Genomic DNA, 19166 nt, shown 5'->3' with positions numbered 1-19166 from the left:
TCTTTCTGGAAAGAATGGTATTTAAAAAAAAAGGTCATTGTTTTGAAAGAAATCCAGTTTGCGAGACATTTTTCAAAACGTCATATTTTTCAAGACATGTTTCTCTAGATAACTTATATCTCTAGATAATTAAAGTTTTCTTCAAGAAACATTTGTTTTGTTTTCAACAAAGAAACTCATGATAGACATTTTTTTAGGTCATATTTTTCAATAGCTATTTTGCGATTGTACAAAAGCAAGACATGCCATTTTCAATATGTTTTTTTAAAGGTTTATTTCCAGAAAATACGTTGTAGTTTTCTCAAGAACAAATGTGACTTCAAAAGAAGAAATGTAATTTCTAACACAATTTTTTTAAAATGAGTATTTCTTAGAAATAGTTTCCTTCAAGAAAATTTTTGTTTTCAAGAAACAAATTCACTTTTTCTGGACATTTTTTCACGAGTCATACTTTTCTCTAGATTATATTGCTTTTCTATATAACAATGTTTTCCCCAGCAGACAAGCCCTTCTATGATACATATAATATAGTTATATTTTTCTAGAAAAATATTGTACTGTAGTGTAGTGTTGACTTTTTATAAAGAAAAGAAAGAACTTCTAGACAAAGTCATATATATATACTTTTTAGAATACTTTAAGAAAAAAAAATATTATCAAGAAAGATATGCACTTTTCCACAGTTTTTTTTTCCCGGTCATAAAAAAAAAATTATTTGGCTTTTCTAGAAAAAAAACTACATCCCTGTACATAATTTGAAAGGTGTGTCGTTGACTTTGTGTAATTTGATGGCAAGATTTTCTAGAAAGCTTTCATCAAGAAAAATGTGTATTTTCAACAAAGAAATGCACCATAGACATTTTTTCCATATTTTTCAATGGCTGTCAAAATCGAGACATGCCGCTTTCAATACATTTTTTAAAAGGTATATTTCCAGAAAATATGTTGCAATTTTTTTAACAACAAATGTGAGAAGAAATGTAATTTCTAACAGATTTACATTTTCTAGAAAAAAAATTCTTCAAGAAAATGCACTTTTTCTAGACATTTTTTCATGAGTTATACTCTTATCTCTAGATTATGCTGCTTTTCTATAAACCGATTTATGATACGTAGTTATATATTTTTTAGAAAAAAAGTTGCAGTTTGGTCCTTTTAAAAACGGAAGAAATGCATTTTCTAGACATAGTCATATATTTTTTAGCAATACTTAAAGAAAAATGTGCTTTGTTCTCACGGAAGATATGCCCTTTTCTAGAGTTTTTTTTTCAAAGTCAAGATATTTGGCTTTTCTAGAAAAACAAAATACATTCCTGTAAATAATTAGAAAGGTGTGTCGTTCACTTTGCAAGATGACGACAGGCCAGCGAAGGATTGCGCGTAACGCGAGCTCGTAGGGCAGCAGACGTGAATAAAGCGGATTAAGGCCTCTTTCCTTTCTTTCTTTTCTGGCTTATTGACAACAGATGGGCTTTCTTCGGAGGGAGGCTCTCTCGCTCGCTCATCTCCTCCGCTCGCCTCTCGTCGCTCCTCGTCTGTGTTCGCCTGCAGCGGGAACCTCGCGAGGCTCCTTTAATTGCCACTTTTCTCTGCGCTGGCTGATGTAACGCCGCCATATCTTTTTCATGACAATAATGAGCTAACACTTGCTCTGCTTGGCCTCTCATTATCACATCTGCCGACATCACTCACTAAACAGCGTCTTAACCCCGCCCCCGCCAGCCCCCCCTCGCCCGCCAGCCCCCCCTCCTCTTCTTCCTCCTCATCCGCCCCTGCAAGCATCCACCCAAAATATCTCTGCAACATCTTCTATACGCTGTTGCCTTCAGACAACACAACTGACCGAGTGGACTCAAAAAAAGACGTTCAAACGGAAGAAACGATGCTGGCAAACGTTATCCTTGAGATTGTTTTTTTTTTTCATCTTAAATCCAATAACTTAAAAATGACTACTGGTACTTCTTTTTTCTTTTTTTTGTAACTTAAAGCCTGTTGAAAAGTATGTCACACATTCTAACTACATTTTTAAAATGTGTAAGAAAAACATTTTTATTTATTTTCCCCATTGCAATTAGGATTGTGTATAGTTATTTAAAAAAAAAATTAAATAACAAATTTCCAATTTATCTGTTTTGAGAATTGAACTTATAATAGAGTTAAAATGTAATTTTTAAATTTGTTTACTTCATTATGATAAAAAAAAAATTATGATTTAAATGGCCTAATTAAGAGTTTGAGTGAAACATGTATTGTTATTTTATAAGCTAAAAAATGCATACCTATAAAATTGTATTTTCTTTTTATTTCATTACATATATTTAAAATTTTCAGACTAATTAAACTTTTATTAATTCAATTAAGATTTAATTTTAATGGCCTCTTTTTAAAATAATATATATATATAAAAAATAACTAAGTCACTTTTTTTTCAGTTATTTCAAATGGTGTGATTTAAAAGGTACAATATTAAAATATTATTAAAATTTTAACCTTTTAATTATAACGCCATTCATGTCTCCACTTGAAAAGTACTTTCATAAAATTTGATTTTTTAACATGTATATTTTACATTTTATTGTAATCTATCACATAAAAAAAATCTAGGTGTGTTTGTCATCCATTTGGATAAAAAAAAAAGTATTAGGTTGAATAAATGATTCTCCATCTCAGTCAGCCATGACGCTCATCAAAGCCACATCAGGCCTGACTAATCAAAAGCAGACGTGACGATCAAACGATCACCTCGCGCATCAACTTAGTATTTTTAATTCAGCGTATTTCCCTGATGCTTCTGCGCACAAATATTCTAAAACAGTCTGCGCAGAAAGAAAAAAAAGAGTCAGACGGCGTTGACTTTTGAGGCCCGGCGAGGATGGCGGGTGGGCGGGCGGCCAGCGAGCTGCTCTTCTGAGCGATGGCGTCCATCATGGCGCCTTAAACGGGCCTCATCATTTGGGCGAAAGCAGCCAGTTTGCCTCGCCGTCGTCGTCTTTGTCATGCGACGGGACAGCTGATGGCACCGAGGCTCGGCTTGCTTTCAAGTTGCAACCGGGCCAACCGCCAACAAGGGATGGAGGAGGATGGAGAGAAAAAAAAAAAAAACGTCTGTCAGCAGCGATGTCAAAAGCTTCATTTTTTCTTCCTCCCGCAGAGCAATTAGAGGTTTCATCACAGCGGAGTGATGTCAGGATTCATTACGGCTCAGCCGTGGCTAATTGCTTCAAGGTTAAAGTAACAGATCTGACGCCGTCCCATTTTGAAATGACAGCCCTGCCGCGCGTTCTGCTGCCGTTTGGCGGAACGCCGACGCGATGACACCCCGACGCCGGGAGGGGGAGGAGGAAGGATGAAGGCTGACGAGCCACGGCACATCAAAAGGCTGCCATTGGTCAGCGCGCTGAGGAGCGTCGGCCGCCCCCATTACTTACGCCAACCGAAAGCGCTAAGATGCTAACGTTTTGCAACTGGAAAATGGCAAACGTCAGAAGAGTTCAAGTAAGAACTTTAAAAGCGTAAAAATCTTCGATGCCACTTTTTCCCCCACCAATACCCGTACGAGTATTCACTTTTGAGTACTCATAGATACCGAGCACCGATACCAATAGTAGACTAATTATGATACATAAAAAAAAAAAAAAAAAACGTTCAGTGTTTCGGACGCAAACTACTGGCAAACTACCAACTACTGGCAATGAGGACTTACTCAAGATCAGAATTTTTTTTGTCTGAAGTATCAGTGGCTGGTGTCAGTGAGCATCCTTCAACACTACTCGATACCGGCACCATAATGATACCAGGCTTTGGTCCTCACCAATTACTAATTCAAAGGCGGTCATATTAAAAGGCTGCCATCGCCTGCCATCATTTAACCAAATCCACCAAATTCCAGAAACAGAGCAAAACTATGATAGAAGACTCTAAAATTTTTGCCACAGAAAAAACGACAAACTTCACAATATTTTCAAGTAGATTTCTTTTTCAGTCACATTAGAAAGCTGCGACTTTGTAGTCACCATCGATGAACCAAAATGGCCACGTTCCATAAACAAAGACAACCGCTGCAGCACGTGCTAACTGCTAACATTTCACAACCAAACAATGGTCAACTTTGACAACGTTAGCTAAGGAGCTAATTGAAACTCCCTCGTGGTCATAAGTATGCCTAACTAACTCGTCACATCAAATATGGATTTACTGACGTAAAGGCAATTCATCGGAATTGTGCGTCAAGAGCCACGGTGTCAATCCTGTTTTGATGTCAAAGAACCAGGAGGATCTTCCTGGCAAACTATCTTGGCACAAAAGACTCAAAATTAGCATTTGGGATCGTTTCCATCCACCCTCGAATGCCAACCTCGTTTGTCTTTTCGCTGCTCGCTCGTGTGATTTCCTGCGCATCGCAACTGTGTTGTTTACTTCTGCAAGCTAGCTGCTAATTGCTAACGTTCCGCCGCCAAGCCGTTTTTTGGCACAAGTCCACCAAGAACACTGACGGGATCTGCAGGCGATAAAAATCAAGACAACATCCAACTTCAAATATGCTCAATCACAAGTGTAGCTTGTCTGCCGTTAAATGTCTTAGTATTTGGAAAATTGTAGAGGAAGGTCGCTTTTTAGATTTGTTCTGGAACCAGATAGCGTAAGAACCACAAAGTTCAAAGGCTCGGCCAAATGACAAATTTTGCAAAGAAAATGTAAAAACATAAATAAAATAAAAAAATCAGATTAATGATAAAGTCGTTAGGATTTGCAAAAGTCCAAACTTTCTTTACTGTTTGCGGCAAAACCGCCCAATTCAAACACTGAAGATTTGTCGTGAAACTCGAACAGGATCAAATCAGTTAGCTTACATTAATAGTTGAGTACTTCAAAGAATCTGCGACAGTCAAGCCTTTTCATTCCTATTGTTAGCGTCATCACAAAATAAAACACTGCAGAAAAGACCACAAAAATGTCAAATGTCTGAATATCTATCGTAAGGATTTCATATTTGGGAATTGCGACTGTTGGTGATTTTTCTACTTCCTGTTTGCCAGACACGAAAATGTCAAACTTTGTGCCCTATTAACGTCAAACTTCTATATTTTCAAGTTGGTTAGCGCAAGGACTTAGCAACAGGAAGTCACAACAATTGGGGATTAACTGTAATAAATGTCTAATTGTGTCACATCCCATGTATTTATTAGGAACATGTTACATGTACTGGTCCATTTCGTAGTTTTTCCAGTTCTCGTGGAAGGATTCAACGAACAGACCGTGAATGAGTTGACTGTGATACAACGCCGGAAATCATAAAAGGGAGTCAGACCTTCTGGGATCGGTCTCATTTTATGTCTCTCACTCTGCCCAAAAGGTATGGGCAATTTCCATCCCTGATCTTAGGTGTTATAAAATGGTTCTCAATGTTCCAGTCAGGAAGTGCGTTAATGCTTTGCTCAACACATTCGCAACCTTTGATAGTACAAAATGTAACGATAGCACTCACAATTTTTCTTGAGTTATGTCTGACAACTAGTTTGGACTCATTTTTGGATGCGGAATCCAAAACGGATCTCAGTTTTTCGAATTTTTCCGCTATAGGAACCCCATTCTCTTTAAAAAACAGGAAATAAATGTGTATGCGAGTAAAATACTAAAAATAGAATATTTACAAGTTTTGAAAACGAAAAAAACAGCATCAACAGAAATAGAACTCACAACAGTGTACTATGCTAGCTTCCTGTCTGCAGATATTGGTCGTCGTGACACCACTTAGAGCACCGTCTCAATTGTGACTGCACAAGCAAGTTGCTACATAGCTTTGGATGAGCCCCGTCTTAATCAGCTGCTCTTACTACAGTCGTACTTTAGCTAATCAGTGCAATTTTGCTGATCTAGAGTTTAAGCTATGGAGAAAAAAACGACCTGACAGTCAGTTTTAGTTTTAATAAGCATCATTTTTTTTTCTCAAATTGTTCCCCTGTGTAGTTGCTCAAGTTATGTTTAAGGCAGTGTTAAAGATAGACCCAATATAATAATATCATCTCCCAAGAAATTCCAAAGTGCAAGTGATAATCCTATCAGTTGTTGGGTTCTCAGAGTGCAAATTTGAAAAACCAAGCTGCGCTGTGATGCAGCTAATAGATTAAATAGAACATCAACGTCAATAACTGTGGCGGGAATAGCTTGCCCTTGATTTTGAGTTTATCGTAGTTGTGGCGTCCATTTCTTACCCCCCCCTTTCTGCAACTTCCTGACCCGAGCAGAGAGAGAAATGGAAGCCAGCTAGCGTCGACGTCAGGGTGCTGGAGACGAGCAGTTGTTTACCCGGAGCTTCTTCCGGCTCCTCTCCGAGTGCCACACCTGATCCTTCGCACTGATTGTTTGTTTAACCGCTGCTGGGAACGGGAGAATTCCCCCCAGGTCGGAGTAAGTGTTGATCTAAGGTGGGATTGGAAATGGCCTAATGAGGAACTCTTTGGATAATTAGCCGTAGCCGCGGCGCTCGTGCATAATTTGAGTTCTTCGCCAGCGAGGAGGAAGATGAGGATGAGGAAGAGGAGGAGGAGGAGGGCGGCGGATGATGAAAGCGCCCAGAGATCGGGGTTAATGAAAATTAGCGTGTCAAGTTCGTCTCTACCGCTCTTCTTTTTCTTCTTCGCCTTCTTTTGTTCTTCTGACGACGGTGTATTGTTGATGTAACGGAACAATTAGTGTTAGCGCGGTTCATGGCGAGGATAAGGTGCTGGCTGGCGGGCAGGACGCCGCCTGTAATTAGGCGGCAGGCTGATGACATCCAGAAGAATATAGGAAGGGGGAAAAAAAAAAGCTATTTGTGGCTGCGCTTGCTATGGGAAAACCACAAACAAGTATGGGAAAACCATGAAAGTTTGTAAACAAAAACAAAAGTTTTAAAAGGTTTTTTTTTGGAAGGCATTTTGCATGGAGCAGTTTCAAATAATCCACCGGGAAGAAAATACTCATTAAATTGTTAATTTCTTCATAGATTAACATACGCAATTTGACAAAGCAGCGCTCTCACCTTAAAGCTCATTTGGACAAAATTGCTAAAGAAACTCTTTTGAGTAACTTGACCCAACAATGGTGGACAAGATGTCGCATTCATCATTCACAGTGGAAAGTCGTCCGAGATGAAATTCGTTGTCGGCGCGAAGCGTGCGAATGAAATTCAACATCACCTTTGGAAAAAAGATGGCGGTGTCTAAACAGAAACCAACGTCAGATCAAACAAAAGATGTTAACCTCACTTCGGTCATGTTGTTTTTGTTTTGGCGGCGCCGGCGTTGCGCTTAATTGCATTTTTTGGACTCGGCGAGACGGGTGTGAAGACTCGCGCTGTGCGAGCCCGGGCCTGCCGAGGCGCTAAGTGCTGCTGAAGACGCGCACGCTTGGCGTTTGCATCTGAGAAAGTGCAGTTACCAAGCCCCAAACATGAGGTTTGAAATTGCGCCTTCAATAATCGATATAACGTGTGCACATAATGCTGGTTGGTTGTCATTTGTGGCGCCAAAGCACTCATTTGTGGCCACTGGTTATCATAATAGTTTGGGATTTTTCATTATAGTCAGTTTGTATTTCATGTTCTGTTTTTATCAATGTAAGGGGAAGTCAACCCCCCAAAAAGTTATTGACAACATGTTCTAGGCCGCCCACTAGTCTAAATACGGTATTGTGGTTAATATTATGTTAGCGGAATATGAGTTAAATAGCAAAATCCAGCAGTATTTTTTTTTTAAATCAATATCAGGAGGCGGCCATTTTGCCACTTGCTGTCGAGTGAAAATTACATCACAGTTGCACAGGTCTTAACAACCAATCACAGCTCAGCTTCAGAAAACAGGTGAGCTGTGATTGGTCGTTGCCTGAGCCCTGAGCAACATTGATATCATCAATATATCAGGCGACAGCAAGTGGCAAAATGGCCGCCCCACGAGATGGATAAAAACGGCTGGATTTTGCTTCATAATTTATTTTCCATATATCTAATATGAGGTCACATTTTTTTTTCACTTCAGTTTTAGTATTAGTTTTTTTAATCTATGGAGTATTTGTCAATGCATTATTTTTTGGACGAACGTACGGCAATACTGAAATATAACGACATTTTACATTATTCAAAAAAGACGAAAACAAAGGCTATTTTCACTCAAATTAGTTTTATAAACCCAAGCTGTAGTTTCAGTTTAGTTTTTAGTTTTAGATATTTCATATAACACTAATAATTGCGAGGTATTTTAGCAAAATTGTGCTTAATTTGCAAATCCAGACCACCAAACTTCTTCATGACAATGATATATAATTCAAAAATTTGGTGCGCTACTTTGTGGACCCAAACTAGCATTTCACTCATACAATATACCTATTTCGTGGTCACAAATGATCATTTTGTGTGCATTTGTGGCCACGAATCTATATTTTGTGCATCTGATATAACTATTTAAATGTGCAAATTAGTATTTTGTTGTCCTAGCCGCAATTGAATATGTCATGGCCAAAGATGAGAGTGTTTTGTGGTCACAGATGAGCAATTTGCGGGGGAAAAAAGGCATTTGGAAGACACACATTAGCATTTTGTGGGGGCGTTATACCCGTTTCGTGGCCACAAATGAGAATTTCATTTTGTGTGCACGTAATTCACCATTTTGTATTTGGTGGCTTCTAAAGTCAATTTGAGGCACAGGATACTCACACTACTGTATATTGCAGCCACAATGACATTTTTGATCATGTCATGTCCGGGGCTCCGTACAAAGTGGTGAGAAAAGCACCAACAAAAACCCGTGTTTCCAAGTGGATAAGGAGACAATGTTACACGGACTATTGTGTTTCCTCAGCTAGCCGCAAATAAAATACGCAGACAAAACTGGTCTTTCTGCGCATTAGCGATGCTTATGCGTTATTGTGCCCGCAGCCACACAAAGCGCACCCCCCCGTGGTTGAAGCGATTTGCTGCGCACAATGCCGCAGCTTAACCAGCTAGGTCAGGTCAAGTTGACTCAGACAATGGAGACTTTAGTGCGGCACCCACAGCGCCGAGTGTCGCCCGGACAAAGTGGAGCAAACATTTCATCGAGTCGTGGCCCGCAGTCCATAAATGTCCCGTCCAATCTGCGTGCTCACATCAGTCGTGTCTTTCATCGCCCGTCTGCTCTTCTTTCCACGGCAAACTCAAGGCCAAATGTGGAAACAAATACGCCGCTAAATATGGAAACAAATATGGCCGACGAGATTTTTTTTCCCCGTAGCAGACCCTTGTCCACGCGTGCTCTTTTTCGACGTACAGTAAATGTGAAGTCGTGTTAATTACAAAAAAGTAAGCAAAAATAATTTTGTCTACACACATTTTTCACTAAAACTAGGCTAGACTAGACTAGACTAAAAACCTTATTAATAAACAACGACTAGGACTAAATCAGTAAAAAAGTTAATCCAACGTCTATAACATTCCAACAATAATGTTAATCCGACTGCTAACTAATAGTGGCTAATTTACTAGCTCATAGCATGGAGCCATAGTAGCCACTTGTTGTATATGTCATTGTTTTTCAGCCAAAAAAGATGAGAGAAAATTTGATGTGAAATAGTTTTTAAATCTGAAATGTTCAACGTAATCTGCTGATAAAAAAAAATACAGGGATTCAAAATCTTGTACCGCGACTCAACCACCTGTCTGTCCCATGTGCTTGTGCATGTTGCACTCGCTAGCTGCATGTTTGTGTGTCACGTGACGGTGTAACAGTGGCAGACGAGCAGACAAGATTTGATCAAATGAAATAATTTCTGTCTCGTTTTTGTTCATGAACTAAAATGTCCGTAGATTTTAGTCCAGTGTTTCTTAAGTGAAGTACATTTTCATCTCGTCATTAGTCGACGAGGGTTTTAGTCTCGTTTTAATCCGGTGAAAAATGTGTGCTGACGAAATGATTTTTTGTTTCCTTTTCCTTGATGAAATTAACACTATTTTGTACATCAGTTCACGGTGCTTAGCTCCTACAAAAAAAAAAAGCCAGGATTCACTGAGGTCTAATTGAGGTCAATGACATCCAACTCTCTGCCAAGAGGTCCAATTAGATAAGACTAATTGGTGGATGATTGCTCGCTGGTTACAAGGTACTGATGTCGAACACGCCGTCCTCCGTATGCGCCAAACATCAGCCGGCAGGCGGCTAGCTAGCGCGGGAGACGAAGATCTGATGTGTCACATTTGAAACGCTAATGTTTCAAGCAGGGGGAGGCAGCGCAGGCGGCGTAATGCGCTCATTCATCTGCATAAACACCACCTGTCTCCTCCTCCAGCGGCCAAAGTTTTGGCTGCATCCCGCACAACACGAGCCCGGGCCAGCCAATCGTTTGCAAGCGTCAGCCGAGCGCCGCCGCCGCCGCCGGTAGTCGCGCCGACGACTTTCATTTCATCTCGTCCCGCCAGCGAGACGAATAAGCGACACGCTAACAAAAAGACCAAAAAAAATAAATAAATAAAAAAAGCAGAGGATTGACACGCAAAAGGTAATTTATGCCGGCCCTTTATTTACCGGCGTGCCGAGAGTCGCTCTTGAAGGCTAATTTGGAGCGCGCTTGGCACCTCTTCTGAGCTAAGAAACGTCGTCATTTGACAAAAAAAATCCTGGAACAGGCATTGATCAGCTGCTTAAGTGCCCGAGCTTTTTGTTTGTTTTGCTGGCAACGGCGCTGTCAAAGCTCCTGTCGACGCTTCGCCGAGTGTGTTCCGCAAGACGTAATGCTCGCGTGACACCTCCTCGGCGGGACTGGTAGGGGGTAGCGGCGAAGGAGGGGGGGGGGGAGTGGGTGGGTTTGATGGTTAAAGAGGGGACGGCATCTGGCGTGACAATTATGGGAATAGATTACCTGAAAGCAAAGTGCTGTCACGTCCTGATCATTTCCTGCATAACAACAACAACACGCTCTTTTCTTCATTCCGCCATCTGCCTGCCTTTGACTTGCATTGTGAGAGAAGCGCACTTTCATTATCTAATGCCTTTTTTTTTTCTTTTTTTTTTGCGCTACTGTAACATCGTACACGAAGCTAATGGTCACTTGGTTGGAGTAGGCCGCTCTCAAAAGGAGGCTTTGAAAAAGGTAGAATGGCGGCTAAGTCGACGGGGAAGAAAAGGTCCAATTAGAGATGATTTGCCAAAGAGGCTTTGGGTTGCCTTCGTCGGGCGTATTATTCGTTGCGCTTTTGTCGACATCGGCTGAGTGCGCTCGTTGACTTTCATCTTGGCTAGCGTCGGCTCCCGTCTGGGGGCTCGGCGGTGTCGCGACTTTTTTTTTGTCGGTTAAAACAAAACTAAACGTAGTGGCAAAATCAACAACATGACATATTTGATGTTTTCATTGCTTGAAGAATACAAAGATTAACATTGCTGGATAAAAGGACACACGTATTTCTTCGAGTATTGGTAATATTGCCGTCGGTGCTATAATAACACAAAGTTAGCGCAATTGGCTGTTTTCTGGCGTTGCTATTCGTATATCGCAACGGCATATAATAGTCACAAAGCGAGAAAGAAAAGAACGACAAGACGAGATTCAAATTCATTAGGTGACATTAATACACCGACTTGTAAAAAACTTTATATTTACTATCTAAGGTGGTTCATTTAAATAAAGTAATGATCGGCTCTTGTCCGGACATTGTCAATTTTTGTATACAAATATACCCTTACTGTGAGTCACTGCATTCACGAAATGAGGATTTCATGACTTGATTTATGAAAACAACATTACCACGAAGCAGCAGAAAACAGATGGATGGAACATACATGCTATTTTTTCTTGTCTGCCAGTTGTGAACACAAAACACGTTCCGATTTACAATCCATGGTTCTGGTCACATGGTTCATTAATACAAAGTCACAGTGAATGGCTCATTTGGACAGCGTCTCTGTGGATGAATATAACTTTATGGAGTGTCATAAGCGCAAAAGATTAAGTTCTCTAGCCAAGATTGTAATCACATGGTTCATTAAAACAAAGTTAAGGCAACTGTCGTTTTATGTACAGTGCCATTCTTCATACATTTTACAGTTCAAATAATTTGTAAATCAGTGCAAATAACATGTTCACTTTCCAAGGTTGTTGCTACAGTATGCGGTTTGTGAAAACAAAGTAACCATTTTTTTGAACAGCGTCATTATTACTAGTTGTATTGTGACTCATGAACACAAAACTTTTCAAATGGCTCATAAAGGCAACGTAACGGTGATCAACTTGTCTAAACAATGTCGCTATTTGCATGTTCATTTAGAAGAACTCACTTTGACTTTGGTGGGGGGGAGGGGCGGTTAATAATATAAAGTAACTGCGATTCATTCTCATCTTCAAATGTAAATATATGTTCAATCTCATTGGTAAACTCATGACATGACATTCATCATGTTTTTCATCAGGTTTTCATCATGTGGTTTATTTAAACAAAATAACTGGCATTATTTCGTCTCGAGTGTCACTAATCATGTTTCATAAATATATCTCCGTTGTCATGTCAATTTCATGTCAGAACTCTCCACTCTTGTCGTCACTTGTTTTATTAAAACAAAGTAACGATCGTCTCAAACGTTCAAAAGGGAACCTATTGAAAGCTTTTCATGGAAATTGGCAAGATTGACATGACATTCAAACAAAGTATCAGCGCTGGCTTTCTTTTCAGCTGGCTGGGAGGAAGAAAGGTCCAATTAGAGATGATTTGGCAGAGAAGCTTTGGATTGCTTCAGCTGACGTACGATTTGCTCTTTTGTCGACCTGGGCTGAGTGCGCTCGCCGCTTTCATCTGGCATTTGGAGGGCGAGCACTTTAATCAACTTAATGCTAGCGATAGCGCCTCTTGGCCCGACTCAAAAAGCCGAGCGCAGATGGACTCCGCCGAGGCTTTTCCGTCAGGCAAAAAGATGGGGGTCACGGCACCGGCGGACGACACTCGGGACAAGCCGCCGCTATGCCGGTTCTCGTCCGGCCGCCGTTTTTCTCAGGGCCATCTGAGATGAAGTGTAGGTGAGGGACTTTTGTTTATTTCAAAGCTGCCTTTTTCCCTTTGTGGACTCTTGGGCCTTGAAATATGTATAAGTGTCCTTTTGCAGACATCTGAGGGGGAAATCAAAGGCGCAATCACAGTCGCAGCAGCAGCGGCGGTGTCGTTTCTTAAGCCGCCACCTGCACACAACCCGCCTGACCTCAAATACAACCAACCTTCAACACTGCCTTCTCTGGGAAAAACATCAATACCACGCCGGGCCGGTTTGAGCTTTCGCTTCAGCTCGAATGCTAAATTGAAACCAGGCAATCTGACCGCGATCCTCCTTTTGTTCAACTTGAAGGAATCATGCGGGTCTGCTGTGTAAATGGGTCGATTGTGGAAATGATTTTTCGTCTTTTTCCTATATAGTGGAACCCCGGAGTTCAAATGTCTCGAAATTCACGCAAGTCGAACTTTAACCACACACGCACGCACGCACGCACGCACACGCACACGCACAAAACGGAGTGAAAAATGCTTCCGAGTTCAACCTAATTCTCAGAGACCAAACACCCAAGCATATTCATTATCTTCTTAAAAACACAGTATATTAATCCTATAAAGCCTCAACCATGAAATATATATTGAGAGAAAATTCAGATTATTTTTAAATAGAGTATTTATTAGTCATTTTGAAGAAACAATTGTTTTTGTTTTTTTGTTTTGAAAATCAACCTCATATGACTTTTGATTTATGTCATATTTAATACATCCGGTCACAATGCTTTAAATTCGTACATTTCTAACTGTCACAAATATAATAATAAAGAGACATATCAATCATATTAGCATTTCCAAAAATCTGAAAGAACTGATGGTTTTAGTTGGGCCACTTAACTCCTTTGCTCTCAAAAACGTATAAATAGGTTCTATTTTAAGTATTACCATGCTCCCAAAGACGTATTTACACGTTTTTTATGTTGCTAGAGCATACAGAAGGCTTTGATGCAGCCTCTGAACTGAAAATAATGCGTGAAGTTATGGTAGTTATTACAAAAAACAGCCAGCAGGTGGCAGCAGAGTATAAGAGATCAACCAGGGTCATGTTGAAAAAATCTCATTTACCCACAGTTTGAAACAGATTTGTGAATAATGATGAGACTTAGCTATATTCTAATGCTAATTGCTGCAAAACGAAAAAAGATTAAAATATACTTTTTTTCCTGATGAAAGAAGAGACTAATCTTTCTTTTGGTAGGTTCCATTTTTTGATAGCAATAGAAAACAATATTCTGTGGGCCTTGCCAAATCAGTCAAAATCCAGTAAAAAAGCCGGGAGCAAAGGGGGTTGCTTCAGTGAAAATGGCTGCGAGTGAATGAGTTCATATGTGTAGGTGTCTCTCCTTTCTCAACAAGCGTGATCTTGCAAGGTAGCTGGAAAAGCTGGAAAAGGTTGCTTGGTGATACTACCCTCTAATGGATTATCCGTGCAACACGTGTCAGATCATATACGTCAGGGTTTTAATGGGGGGGGGGGGGCAGCATATCATCTGCAAGGCGAGATCTTGTAGCGTAGCAATAAAAACACACTTTTGCTGCGCAGACCCCAACGAGTCAATTTCTGCTTCCGCAACGGTTGCTTTCACCGCCCTGAATTGAATGGGAATGAAGGGAGCCGCTTTGTGGGCTGCATTCCATCCTACAACGGCGCAAATGTTCCCTTACGCAAAGTGCAGGAAAAGCACCTAAAGAATGAAAGCTGCGCTTGGCTAGCCTCGCACGATAAAAAAAAAGGCCCAAAATGTTTGTTGTTACCTGATTCATTAAAACAAACAACCGTCGCTTTGCCCTCTTGTCCAACCCCTTCGTGCTAATTTTAGTCCTACCGCGGCTTTCCCCCTAAGTTAGACTGAAATCATTTGTGTTAAATAAAGCTGACAGTAGCGCTTGCTACCTTTTGGTGAGGAAGCGCTGCAGAGGGCTCAGCGAAGGACACGGAGACGCCAGGGCCTCGCAGGCATGACATTGTTTTTGACTCGGCAAAGTGCTGAGCTCAACAGCACAGCCAGCGAGCGAGAGAGCGCTAACAAGGGAGGCGGGCGAGCGGGCGAGCGGGCGGGCGGGCGGCAGACGGCGGGCCCTGAAGCAAGGATCAGCCAGGCGGCGGGACTCGTCTTGAAAGCCGCAGTGACTTGGACACAGAGGTCCGCCAGACGCTTTTCATCCTTGCCATCAAGATTCCTACCCAGTATCAATAATTTACTTGAAGAAAAAAAAAAAAAAAGAGAGAGGCTGTGTTCAGGATCACTCCTTATCCACTATATCACCATTTTGATCCTCTCCTCCGTGGTTACAAATAAACTCCTACTAAAAGACAAACGGGTCGTCGCTAAGCATGCTAATCGCTCATGTGAAGTCAAAATGAGTGCTTGGGTGTACAGTATACACATAGACTGAACATAAAATGACAGCTAGCGGTTAGCCTTTTAGCATACGAACAAAGGACTGAGCGTGCTAACGTCTGACGTAAGCTATGACGTCAAGCTCCAGGTCCAAAGTCAATTCGTATCCGCGCGTTATTTGTTTTCCATCACTGAGTTCTCGGGTCTGCACCGTAACAGGTCTCAAAATCATTATTATTTTTGTAATCAGTGTTTTTTAATTGTTGAATAGATTTCAATATGTACATTAAAGGCAAACCGCAAGATTTGAATGAGAAACAGAGAGAATACTTTCTGACCCTTGTAAACAAAAAAAATATTTACCTTTTCACAATTACGCCAATTAGAAATACTCTCATTGTGATTTTTACACTTTTACACTCACCATTACAGTAAAACCCCCGAAAGAGTTAATACCATGATGTGAATTCCACGCTGTATCACAAAGCCGTCAAGTCTCGCGCAAAGATGTGCGAGTTTGGGGAAGATCCTTTGATTTCAGCAAATCAACAGTACTTGTCCACTGCACTATAAAAACAGTTGTGTCAAAAGTAACCCAGTTATGGATCAAAATTTGACCGATCGATTTTATGGGTCACTTTGATCCAACTTTCTGGCTGTTTTATACAAAAATGACCCCATTTTTGGACCCAAGTAAAGGATCTGACCAATATATATGAGTTGTTTTATGCATTTCTTGACTTAAAGTTGGGCCAAATTGACCCAAGTGGAGGATCGGTCCGTTTTTGACCCATAATTGGGTTATTTTTAACCCAACTGTTTTTAGAGTGTGATGTCTGTAGTCCTTCATGACAGAAAACTGAATATCTTCTGTGTGTAATCAAAATAAGACATTTGCAAACATCCGTTTTTACTTTGGAAAATAATGACCGACCCGGTAACATAGTACATCAATCCCCCTTTTTTTTTTTTTTAAATATACTATCCAAATACGAAGTATGAATTCAACACCAATCCCTGGTTAATAACAGTTTTTGTAAAACACATAAAATGAATCCGATGAGTTAATTAGTCAATTGAATAATCGATTCTAAAAATATTTGATATTACTAAACGTGTATGTATAATTTATTTGTTCCTTGAGTATCTTCCGGGATATTGTTTGATTTCTAGCGCGAGACAAATTCACGAGCGGTATCGCGAAAACGTCGGAGCAACTACGACAACAAGTAAACATGACAGTGATGAAGAAGTAGGGAACGAGTGACGGATTCCAAACACAGCCATAAAAAAGCCAGGAGTGCGCCGGTGCGACTGTTCAGCCCCGGTGCGATCCACGGGAGCTTTTGTTTTCATCTCCGAAAGACTCGGCCTGACGTCTCCTTTAGCTGGAGGTGCGCTCTCTCCGGGGTCAAACCGCAGATTAATAGGTGCGCTAATGAGCTCCCTGAAGTCCCCCCCCCCCCCCCCACCACCGCATTCTCACGTCCCCCCCGTGTGTGTCCATGATGTCCTTCTGTGATGGATGGCGGCGAGCATCACTCACGCTCAAGCATTTGTGCCAAGGAGAAACATCAGCCGGCGTGATGAATTCCTCCGCCAAGACGTCCTCCTTTGTATCCACTGTCAGCGCCGTCTCCTTTTGTTTGACGGCCAGCTTTCAATCCGAGGGAATTTGGGCTTTTTACACGCGCCGAGAATTTGTCCGCTTTGATTCAATCACTTGCCCAAACGCAAACGACAGGACGGGGAGCTTAACGAAACACTCCGTGCTAATTCTGGCGTCAGTCACTCAAAGATGACTTTGATTAGGGGCGAGGCCATTATTTTGGAATCATATGACACAATTCATGTCAAGTTGAAAGCGGAGGTTAACATGAAAACAAAGAGGACTATTATGGAGAAGAAGGCACACTGTCGCTCCCCGGACACGCGCGACATTGTCAAGCAACCGCAGAATCTATTTGCCGGAAAAAAAGGCAGCAAAAAAGGAAGAAATAAAGTGAGATGACAGGAAACAAGGAGCTACAGAATATTAATATGCAAACGGGCGCATATGAACGGTGCGCACACACGCGTGCGTACTGACAACGTTCATGTGCGCGCCGGATTCGACTGAGTCACTTCTCATTTGTGTATTAAGCAAAATGCAGCTCAGTCAGCGTGACTGCCTCCAACCCGAGTCAAGTCAGCCGCCACAAAGATGGCTTCCGAGAGGCAACTTCAAAATAAAAGCAGAATAATAATCATCGGCTGGCGCACGGGGTGGCAACACACATGACGCTGTGTGCGACGCAGCCTGTACTCGAAGCCGACGGGCTCCCGCGAGGTAAAAAAGCGAAAAAAGTTAAAAATTTTCAACTTTGCCGAATATGCGAGCGTACGGATTTTTGTCACGAATGTGCGGATTTTGCTACACCGCACCGCGTCCCAGCGCTCCAAACGTGTGTCTTCCGCGCCGCACCCACGTACATTGACTACAATGCAAACGCGCCGTCGAAAGGCCTCCCCCCCGGTTTTGGTGTGAATGCAGCATCAGTGGCAAGTGGCAACACAAGATGGCTGCCATCTGGCTTCAGCCACGAGAATCCACACTGAGTCAAGGATATTTTTAGACGACTGCGATGGTATTCTACTAGCCTATGAACAACCGTTGCGGTGGCTAGCTTGACTTGTCTGGCTAACAGCAAACTGCTCCATCGCGGTGCGGCGGCGGCGGCGGAACGCGGGGACGAGGGCGGCCGCCAACCAGACGTCATCTCGGTCTCACTTCACTGCGGCTTTGGCAGTCAGTCAAAAATATCTCTTTGCATGAAAGTGGTGCAAAAATTGGTCTGCAGACTGCTGTCTTAGAGAATTGTACTAAATCAGCTCATTGACCACATTCTTCAGTACTTTCTAAATAATATAGAATATTTTGGGACATTAGTATACATAAAAAGGACAAAAGAATTGTTATAAAACTGAAAATGTAGCACAAAAGAGTACTCGTAAAAAGTGTAGTTAATTATTTTTGTGAAGTCACATCGTGACGTAACGAGTTGCTGTTAGCTATGCTAATGAGCTATTTAGTCGTCTCCGTAGCAAAGAATATTTTATTTATTTCATCAGTTGCATGACTGATTTCTATTCAATGTACTTTGTATGCTGCAATGTTTGTTTTAAAGTGCCTTATAAATAAAGTTGAGTTGAGATTCTAACACGTGAGCAGAGCAATTAAAACGACCCGGACAGAAAAACTTATAAAGACAGGCCTACTTCGGACGGCACATCCAAGCTTTCACACCTTCCCACCGCATCCCCGGACCGGCCCTCCCTCATTGGTCCGTGACGAGCAGCGGGGCATGTTTAAAATCCTGAACAGTAGCCCGGCTGATTAACACTTGTCGGCAGCGAGGCCTAATCAGCTCCCCCGGTCGGAAATGCGCGTCGGCCGTCATTAAGTGACCTCACACTTGCGGCGAACGGCGGCGGGGGGGAGGACAGATGGTCCGGCGGATCTCGAGAGGTGATTGCTTTACGCTACGCCATGGAGCGATGCTAATGACCTCTGTGCTCTCGCATTAATAGCATTTGACGATCAAGAGCTCCTTACGTCCAAGACATGCTCTCATATTAACACCGCGTATACCTTTGACCAGATTTCAGTATTTTGTTGACTTTTATTCATTCTTTGGTTCGCTATATTCATCAAAATAGTGCAAATTTATATTACTACAACAGACAAATGGATACGTTCCACCAAAAATAAATCAGTAAATACAAATCTGTTATATGTGATATAGTGGTGC

The 19166-nt window shown here is 41.5% G+C and overlaps 1 long non-coding RNA gene across 1 annotated transcript in view; it reads right to left on the bottom strand.

Annotated features, from left to right (window-relative positions):
* Positions 1 to 2750: 2750 nt before the first annotated feature.
* Positions 2751 to 19166, bottom strand: part of LOC147166412 (uncharacterized) — a 123870-nt gene continuing 107454 nt past the window's right edge. The window contains exon 6 of the long non-coding RNA XR_015096503.1: positions 2751 to 3034. This is a non-coding gene — a long non-coding RNA (uncharacterized LOC147166412). The remainder of the gene's footprint in view (positions 3035 to 19166) is intronic.

This window comes from Leptonotus elevatus, chromosome 11 (genome assembly GCF_054856555.1).
Source record: "Leptonotus elevatus isolate MCC_2025b chromosome 11, RoL_Lele_1.0, whole genome shotgun sequence".
Lineage (NCBI taxonomy): Eukaryota > Metazoa > Chordata > Actinopteri > Syngnathiformes > Syngnathidae > Leptonotus > Leptonotus elevatus.
Note: the sequence above shows the minus strand (reverse complement) of the source record. Positions and strands in the feature narration are given on the sequence as shown.